Source organism: Eptatretus burgeri, chromosome 4, assembly GCF_056783735.1.
Source record: "Eptatretus burgeri isolate ZD-2024b chromosome 4, Ebu_testis_v1, whole genome shotgun sequence".
Classification (NCBI taxonomy): domain Eukaryota; kingdom Metazoa; phylum Chordata; class Myxini; order Myxiniformes; family Myxinidae; genus Eptatretus; species Eptatretus burgeri.
In genome coordinates, this window is record NC_140964.1 from 97,679,672 (window position 1) to 97,689,671 (window position 10,000).

Below are 10,000 nucleotides of genomic sequence, written 5' to 3' on the forward strand. Positions count from 1 at the left end.
TCTCTCGACCTCTCTCTCTCTCTCTCTCGAAACAATTTCTAACCGATCTTCACAAAACTTCACCACATGGTAGCGTTTGCCATAAGGAAGAAGCCTATTGTTTGAGGTCAAAAGGTCAAGAACTTTGGTGTGATTTCTAAAAGCCTCAATTTTCATCTGATTCACTTGAAATTTTAAGAGGATTTATATTTCAGGTCAATGAATTCAACCAGCCAATTATTTTTGAGGTCAACATAGACCAAAAGGTTAACTGAGGTGGTGTTTCTAAAATCCTCAATTTTCATCTGATTCACGTGAAACTTGAAGAGGAGTTGCATATTTGGTCATTGAATTCAACCACTTATTATTTTTGAGGTCAAATTTGTTTTACGGATTTTGCATGTATCGTGATCTGCATGATGACATCTTGTTTGTTTGTCTGTTTTTGTTTGTTCGTGTGCAGGATATCTCAAAAAGTTGTGGACGGATCCGGATGAAATTTTGTGGACAGATTGGGTGTGCAACAAGGCCAAACTAATTAGATTTTGGTGAAGATCTGGATCCGGATCCGACTACTAGAATGTTTTAAGTGATTCTTCACCATTGAGAGATAGGGCTAAACCGATGTATAGCACGATATCTCAAAAAGTTGGGTACGGATTCGGATGAAACATGGTGAACATGTTGGGTGTGTAACAAGGAAAAATTGATTCCATTTTGGTGAAGATCCGAATCTGATAATTTTTTTATGTGATTCTTCACCATTGAGATGGGGCTAAACCGATACACAGCACGATGACGCAAAAAGTTGTGGACGGATTTGGACGAAACTTGGTCGACACATTGGGTGTGTGGCAGGGCCAAATTGATTCAATTTTGGTGAAGGTCTGAATCCGAATCTTGATATGAGAAATCTGCTCGTCTAACATAATTTGTCTTTCATTTTTACATGAAACATTTTACCATGAAGTTGCATTTTGAGATCGGTAACAGATATCGATTACAAGAATGGTGGAAACACACAGGACTGCCAGACCACAACTTAAATTAATTTTCAACTGGTACCAATTATGATCAATCTCGCTGCCTTTTTTGTGTCGATGAAAGAGGGGGGCAGATTTGTTCAATATGGCCTTGCAACTTAACCTCTGAGCAAAAGCAAAAAGAAGCACAGGATGCACAACTGTAAAATAAATAAAGTGAAACTCAAAAACAACAGCAATAATAAGAATAAGCAAGAAAACATGTAAGAATTTAGGAAAATTTGCAGGTCCGTGTATCGGTGGCGAGCACAACAGCTAGAGGGAGCAGTAGAGTCGGCTCCACCAAACACCCGGAATTTAGGTCGTGACTCGGATAAGTCGGAAAGGCACGGGTCCCGGACTGGACCATGAATCGCCAATAATTCGACCGCGTGGGGTAGGGTCAATTGCCAAACTTCAATATACCTAATTACCCACGTGGGCAAAGCTACCGGGGAATTCACACCCTCGACAGACCTCGAGCGGAACGAGCCGTTACCGTGCCCAAACCGTGTGTAACCCGAGCGGATGTTACCAAGGCCCGTCGGTGCAAATGATCAATTTTACAGCGCAAACAGCCTCGCTATTTCTCAATACACACCCTGCCAAGCCAATGAAAGAAGCACAGAAACGAGCTGGAACATTTAACAAAAGGGATATTTATTTATAACGGGACAGGGGAGCATGCAAGAAGGCAGAGTTAACCGAATAAGAAAATGTAATTTACAAGGAAAGTAAAACACTTACACAATCCACTTATCAGACAGGGCACGCGCGCGCACGCACGCACGCACACACACGCGCACACACATGCGCACACAACCCCGTGGGTCTATCTCGGTCAAGCTGGGCCGGGGTACCTGTCCGCTTCGTGCAGCCACACTGACTCCGAAACCACCACGATGGGACCCGAACCCGCGACCCACGAACGAGGCTGCTCAACCACGATCACCACTGGCTCAGACCACTCCAGCTACGACCATGACTGGCTGCAGAACGCTCTTTGACAACCAGAGACAGCGCCACAATCGCCACGATCACCGTCTGCTGAACGCTGGTCCAGACAACCACACTCCTCCTCTTGAGGAGGGAGGGGCTTCTTCTCCCCCGCCACTCACCTCCTGATTGGACGGTGGGTTGTCAGGCGACTCGTGGCGGCCTCCCGATTGGCTTGGGCATGAGTGTGGTGCTCGCCCTCCGCTCATTGGCTGGAGGAAAAATGCTCTCTGTTCCTCCTCGGAGCGGAGCTTCGACTTGAGGCGATGAAGGCTCCGCCCATGTCCTCAGCCAAAAACACGTGCGTAATGGTGACCGGGTCGAGTACAGGACGGCGCGCTGTTGCTGTCGTGGATGTAGTTGTTGATGTAGTAGTAGTAGTAGTAGTAGTAGTAGTAGTAGTAGTAGTAGTAGTAGTAGTAGTAGTAGTAGTTGTTAAAATATCTAATAAACCAGACTATACAATAATTCGTAGCGCACACATGTAATTCCCATTTGACAAAGGGGGGATTCTAACTGTAAACACATACTTATAGAGATAACTAACTTTGGGACCTGAATGTTGAGTGCGCATGGTTTCCAGATTCGTAACACTACCCCCTCCCCTTTTTACACACTCGTCCCGAGTCGTCAAATTTTTGTGTGCCATGCAGGTGAAGGTTTTTTCTGCTAGTACGTTTTACCTTCAGATCCCTGAGTGTGGCATTTGTATCCATGTCTCAAAAATAAATAACCTTGTGCACTACGTAACTAAACTAACAGACTCACACGGACAACTTAACTCCATTGCCGGCGCTAAGACAGACACACAGGTGGGTTGCAAAACTTATTTACATTTCTAACTTATCTATTTACACTAACCATAGCCCAGGACCTGTTATCTGTGGGAAAGAAGAAAGTCCTTGGTGCAGGAAGGAACACAAAAAAATGGATGCATGGGCTGCGCAAACGCAGTACCCATTGTGTGGCTGCCTGCAGTGCAGTCCTTGCAAACACTTGCTGGGATGGTCCTGGCACACATGGTGAGTTGGTGACACAGGGGCAAATGAACAAGGGCAAGCAGGCATGGGGTCAAGGCAAAGGCAGGCAAATGAGGCATGTCAAGGCAAGGCAAATGCGGACCAGCAGCTGTGGCACAACAGGCCGGTATATGAAGCTGGCCAGCCTCTAGTCTGGTCCGTGAGGTTGTGTGGAGGGAGTGCGGTGGTGCGGGCCGTTCCAGCAACAGGCTCAGACCTACCCTACTATCTCTCCCCAACCTATCGCCTTTGCCTGTCTTTGTCCATACCCACTCCCTTAGTTTACAACAAGAAAACAACAAAAATTTTATTATATATTTATCTTGCCAAAACGAAGTTTTTGCAAGATATGTTAGTCAGCTTGTTTTTATTGTTTTTCTTTATCATGGCTTGTCCCTAACCCTCCCATTGCCCTTGTCCGGCTAACCTATCCTGTCAGTCTACTCCCAACCCCTAAGATCCTTTTCGGAAGGGAATAAGGGAGAGACTAGCGTCCTGTCTTGAGGCCCAATGAAGCCCCAGAATAGCCTCCTACATAATTCAGCCATCTTAGCAAGGTGGGTCAGCGGCCTACTGAGAGCGAAGTGATGGATGGTGCGAAGAGGTACATTTCCTAACTATCCTAGCCTTTATTAACATTAAACGATCCTGGGGCTTTTCCATACGCCTGGCTCTTTAAACTGGAAGTTCTAACAACCATGATTCCCTTCGCCTGTGTTGGTGTCCATTATAAATTTAGGCCTTGCCAGCAAATTTTCTCTCGTGCCCGTGCACAATTTCATGGCTGGGCAGCGTGGCTCACTTGGCGGGGATTTCCCTCCTGCCGGACTCCAACTACGGAACCCCCGGGCCCTGAGGCTGTTTCCGAGCCTACCTGCTCCCTATGAACACGTGGGGGGGGGGGTGCCATTCCTGGCATTGCCCCCCTACCATGCCCACGTGGCATTTTGGCGCCATGGGTCCCATTCTTTGGGTTGCCCATGCCCACAACACTATCCCGCTTCCTTGGACCCTTGGCCTACTAGTTCGGTGCCCGGGGTGCCCTCTACTCAATACTCACCTTTCGACAGCCACGCTCCAAGCTGATCAATGGATTCTTGCACCCCTCCAAATGGGTTCCGTGCTTTCATACACCACCAACACAGAACGACCTCCTTTTGGTAAATTTAGCTAACCCACTAATGAACATTACACTGACCACAGGGTGCCTTGGGTGGGATTCACTCCTCTACTCCCCCCAGTCATTCGTTCGCACCATGCATTCAACATTCACTCCACTCACACACTTGGGCCCGCTGACCCACATTCACTCATTGTACACATTTTTCATTTTCCAATTCACACCAACATTCCAACAACTACGTCCCCCTAACTAGCTCATGCCCCTCGTCATCCCTTATTTTAATGCATGTTCCTTTTAACTCTTCTGCTAAGCTACGTCCCCACTACACATTCCATGTCTGTCCATGTCTCCCGAACTCCATTTCTAAATCTAAACGAAATTCCCACTAACTCATTCCACGGGCCCCATGAGGAACTACTCATGCCCCATGAGGCCGGTCTATACAATACTAAACCCTTCCCACTAACCAAATTCTCCTTTGCCCAAAGAGGATGTTGACCACATCCTGCGGGGCCATGTACTTGGAGCGAGGCTTTTTTTATTTTTTTTACACCGCCAGGGTGGTGGTCTGCGACTCGCTCGTTCATCCCTTCCATCGGACGATACTTGGGGCCTTGTCGTCGCCCCATGCATCGCAACTCGCGCTCGCCTTCGGGGCATCCGCCCTGCGAGCCGACGTGCGCTGCCGACTTGAAGCTCGCGCCACGAGGTCCGTGCCGATGATGTAACTCGCACATGGACCCTGCACGTTTTACCGTGTCGTTCCCATGACTTGCTCCGCGCATCTCGCACACACCTATTGCGCTGCGCAGCACGTGGAGCTTCGCACACGCGCTCGCATGGGGACCTGATAGTTCCAAATTCACTGCATAGTCGCCATTTTAGCAGTCCACGCGATGGTCTCTTCCAAAACGCGGGACGTTCATGCGCCGGCTTCTCGAGTCGTGTGCACCCAGGCCGCTCCGAAAACGAGGAACAGACCTTGGATGCAACGTTCCGCAGGGCCGGCGCGATTTCCAAAATAAACCCGTTCACCGTCTGGATTGGTCCGCGTACCATTTTCACACGTCATGCCACTCGCATCACTCACACGCTTCAACACACCCGCACCACTCACACACACCACCACACACTCCGGGACAATAACATCGGGGATTTATGCTCACTCAAGGGGTCCCGGGATATCTACCCCCCCCCCCCCCCACCAAACTCTGCATGAACCCGTTCGCATCACTCACCTGCTCGACCTCGCACGGCCCAACCGGACTCACCTGGTCACAGTCCACTTCGAGGGAGCTTACCATCTCCCTCTGTTCCTGAGGGAGGTTACCCTGATGCTCACCCTGGGTCTCCACACATTCCACCAGCTCAACCCCATTGCCCCTCACTAACTCTATGTGTGTGTGCTCGTCTTTTACTTTATCTAATTCGTTCCCCTCTTTGTTCTTTTTCCCGTGTCTCTTCTATTTCTTTTAATTCCTGCGTTTCTGTCTCTGTTAATTCCGTCTCTCCCCCAATTATCGTGACGTCGCTCGTCCCCTCGACCTTACCCGTCCCCATCGCAGTCCGAACACCTTCAACACTCCCCCTCGACTCGATCGTTCCCCCACGTGCAGGCGCCATCCTCCAATCCGCGATTTTGCCTTTCACCTCGTCCAAGCTCGCCTGCAGGCTCAACTCCATTGTCTGCATTTCACCCCGCTGTGTTCGCATATCGCCCCTCAGTGTTTGCATATCACCCCTCATCTCATCCATTTGTTTTTGCATTCCTTGCATGTTTCCCTTCATTTATTGCGCATTCACATCCATTCTTTGCGTTACTTGCGCATTTGCACCCATCTTCCGCATCAACGCCTCAAACATCTGTCTCATGTCAAATGACCCTGAGGCAGCAATTTCGCCATGATGGCGTGTGGAACCGGTAGAAATCAGGGGGGGGGGGAACTTTGACAGAGGGGGGGGTGTCATACGCTGCCCCTGCCACTCCCAATACCCCTTCTGGGTTTGGCTGCAGAGAAATGTCTTCCTGCATGGGGGTGTCGTCCTGGACCATGGATTCCCCTAAACCGACTTCGAAACCCACCTGAACCAGCTCATCTTAGCTTGCCATGTTGCGTATTGACAAAGAAATTTTACTCGCTTGCAATTTGGGAGAAATGGGGGGGGGGGGGTTGCTCCCTATACCCCTGATCCGAATCCCGTTAATTTTGTGGAGGTGGAGGGGTTCGAATCCCACTCCTGACACCAATTGTTGCAGGGCTGGGTATCGGTGGCGAGCACGACCGCTAGAGGGAGCAGTAGAGTCGGCTCCACCGAACACCCGGGATTTAGGTCGTGACTCTCGGATAAGTCCGAAAGGCATGGGTCCCTTCCTGGACCATTAATCGCCAATAATTCGACCACATGGGGTAGGGTCAATTGCCAAACTTCAATATACCTAATTAACTTCGCGGGCAAAGCTACCAGGGAATTCACACGCTCGACGACCTCGAACGGAACGAGCCGTTACTGTGTCCGAACCGTGTGTAACCCGAGCGGAGGTTACCAAGGCCCATCGGTCCAAATGAACAATTTTACAGCGCAAACGGCCTCACTATTTCTCAATACATACCGTGCCAAGCCAAAGAAAGAAGCACAGAAATGAGCTGGAACATTTAACAAAAGGGATATTTATTTATAACAGAGCAGGGGAGCACGCAATAAGGCAGAGTTAACTGAATACGAAAATGTAATTTACAAGGAAAGGAAAACACTCCCACATTTCTACTTATCAGACTGGGCCCATGGACACACACACGCACGCACACGCACACACACACACACACACACACACACACACACACACACACACACACACACACACACACACACACACACACACACACACACACACACACACACACACACAAGAACTGGACCCCGTGGGTCTATCTCGGTCAAGCCGGGCCAGGGTACGTGTCCGCTTCGTGCGGCCACAACGACTCCGAAACCACCACGGTGGGACCCGAAGTTCACGGCCCACAAACGAGGCCGCTCAACCATGATCACCATCGGCTCAGACCGCGCCAGCCACGACCACGACCGTCTGCCAAACGCTCATCAACAACCACAGACCGCGCCGCAATCTCCACGATCACTGTCTGCTGAACGCTGGTCCAGACAACCACACTCCTTCTCTTGAGTTGTTCGGACGGCGGGTTGTTAGGCGACTCGTGGCGGCCTCCCGATTGGCTGGGGCACGCGTGTGGTGCTCACCCTCTGCTCATTGGCGGGAGGAAACGCTCTCTGTTCCTCCTCGGAGCGGAGCTTCGACCCGAGGCGACGAAGGCTCTGCCCACGTCCTCAGCCAAAAACACGTGCGTAATGGCAACCGGGTCGAGTGCAGGATGGTGCGCTGTTGTTGTCATGGATGTAGTAGTAGTAGTTGTTGTTAAAATATCTAATAAACCAGACTATACAATAACTCATAGCGCACATATGTAATTCCCATTAGACAAAGGGGGTTGCTAACTGTAAACACGTACTTATCAAGATAACTAACTTTGGAACCTGAATGTTGAGTGCGCATGGTTTCCAGATTCGTAACAATGGCACATCAATAGTATGAGAAACACATTTGCCTCCTCTTTTTTGTGGCCATGGATTTCCGACACGACAGACCATCAGAGCTGTATTTTTGGTGCATGTTGCTGAAGAACTTCAAATATATTTTCAAAACCCAGATGCGAACACCATTGTCTTGTCCAGCGGTGGCAAGAAGACGACCACAATGCGAGAATTCATTGTCCATACAGCGCCCTGAAAGATAACAAACACACCAAGCCGAATATCAATTTAGAGACATCCCCGCAAGATATATGATTTTGCTCTTTCATATAGAAGGCAGGGCATCAAAAATAAACAAAGCCTTGTCAGGACTAATACAAGAAGCAAAAAAAAACAGTTTACCAAACCATAGCATGTACTGATTAAGCCTAACCTTGTGTTCATGACTCAGGTCCTGGACAAGGGCAATTTGCTCAAAGTCAGAAGGACCACGAGTACCATGGGCTGCTTTAAACTTCACAGGCCATGTGTAAGGTTTTCCTTCATCTTCCTCACTGCTCGCATCCTCGTCTGCATGAAGAACTAAACAACGCAAAAAAAAAAACCAACATATTTTGATCAATTATTGTGGCAAATACACAAGTTATCAGAAATATTAAAATTAGCAACACGAGTAAACCCGGTGCCAATTACAATGCGACGTTAGACGTCTGCAGAGGATATCGTCAGCCAACTGCTGCCCTTACTTGCTCTTGCCATGGGAAACTACAATTTTTTTTAATCACTAAAACAATGTTTGACTCAAATACTTTACTAAACTTGCATTAAAAGTATTATATTTGGTACCTTTTCATTTCATAATTATCCCTGGTACATACTGGTCCAGACAATGCATCAACAAAGGTGAAACCGGTAGTTCAGTGCACTTGGAATATTTGGGTTTGGAAGGAGAGTGGGGAGGGGAGAGGGGAGGAGGGAGTCACTGTTTGTATACTGCCTTATGGAGGGCATTTTAGTTTTGACAACGGTTTCTAAAATAAAGGCAAGTTTATATTGTGCTCGAAAGACCAATTGTTCCTGCTATGCAGGCAACTCATGAGCAATTACATGTGCTTAAAATCTCCATGAGCAGACAACCCACCTGGAACCATGGGCTGTTCATAAAGCAGAGGCCAAGCAGTAGTCAAGGAAAACTTCGGAGGTTTTTTAATCATCATGGTTGTGTGCTCATTATCACGAAACAAATCATCAGTTTACTTGAGAGAGAGAAGTTGAAAAAAACAAACAAAACAAACAAGAATACAAGACAAGCTCAACAATCATGATCAATTGAAAGTCCAACCCAAGTAAGAATTTTTGTTTTCACCCCATTGACAATATGAGAATGCACCGCCAGTCTGTCTCATTATACAAATCAGTTTGGCAAAGATTTTCTTTAATTGTCCATCATCAATTACCAGGTGGCTATTTCAAAGAACGAAAACCTATTTCATAGTGATTGTTTCATTTTTAATTATTCTGGATATTTTTCACTGCAAAATACCTTTGTGAGCTTAACCAGAGGGTGACAAGTACACCTTTTGTGTGCAGTGCAACAGAAGCATAAAAAAGTTTGCCTCGACTAGATATGATCTGAAAATGCATTTCAATACTGCAAGTCAGAGAAAAAATTGTGAAGAAAAATAAAGTTTGTGCCCTTGGACATTCATTTTCAAGCAACCTGAGCCAGTACAGTCGAGGCAAAAGTGATACAGGCAGAGGGTTGGTTTCGCCAGTCCATGGCTGAACACATTAATTTGGCAGTGACAGTTGCCAATCATTTTACCATGGTCATGAAAAAAAAAATGTTCCTGGACAGCCAAATTGCTGCGAAACTCACGTTGGAGGAGAAAGGATCACGAATAATTATTATATTATGATTATAATCAAAGGCATTCTAGCTAAAACCTACACAGATCCTGCTGTTCAAAGATGAAAGACACGCCCTTTCTCAATAATGATTGCCGAGAGCAATGACAAGAACAGAAAGAAAAAAAAACGGCTGGTTATTCTCTTTCAAGTTTTTGAAGGGAAGAAATGCACCAAAATGAGGATCCTTGACATGCCAACATTAGATGGTGGAACAGCAAATTATATTTTTCAAATGATCAAATTAACCTTGTGGCATGTACTTTTTGAACTCCCTTAAATTTGTGTCAATCAGTTTAAAATAAATAAATAAATCACTTTTTCTAGTTCCCATACATTACTCCTAAGATTTTGCTACCATATTGTTGTGGAAACAGCAGCAAGATAGACTAGTTATTTCATTAATA

At 47.1% G+C, this 10,000-nt stretch overlaps 1 protein-coding gene across 1 annotated transcript in view; it reads right to left on the minus strand.

The window, feature by feature from the left end:
- LOC147028729 (spectrin alpha chain-like) overlaps positions 1-10,000 on the minus strand; it is a 69,728-nt gene that overhangs the window by 46,998 nt on the left and 12,730 nt on the right. The window contains exons 5-6 of the mRNA XM_085879407.1: positions 8,119-8,267; positions 7,800-7,937 (exon numbers count right to left, since the gene is read on the minus strand). The gene's annotated coding sequence lies outside the window, so the exon portion shown is untranslated. The remainder of the gene's footprint in view (positions 1-7,799; positions 7,938-8,118; positions 8,268-10,000) is intronic.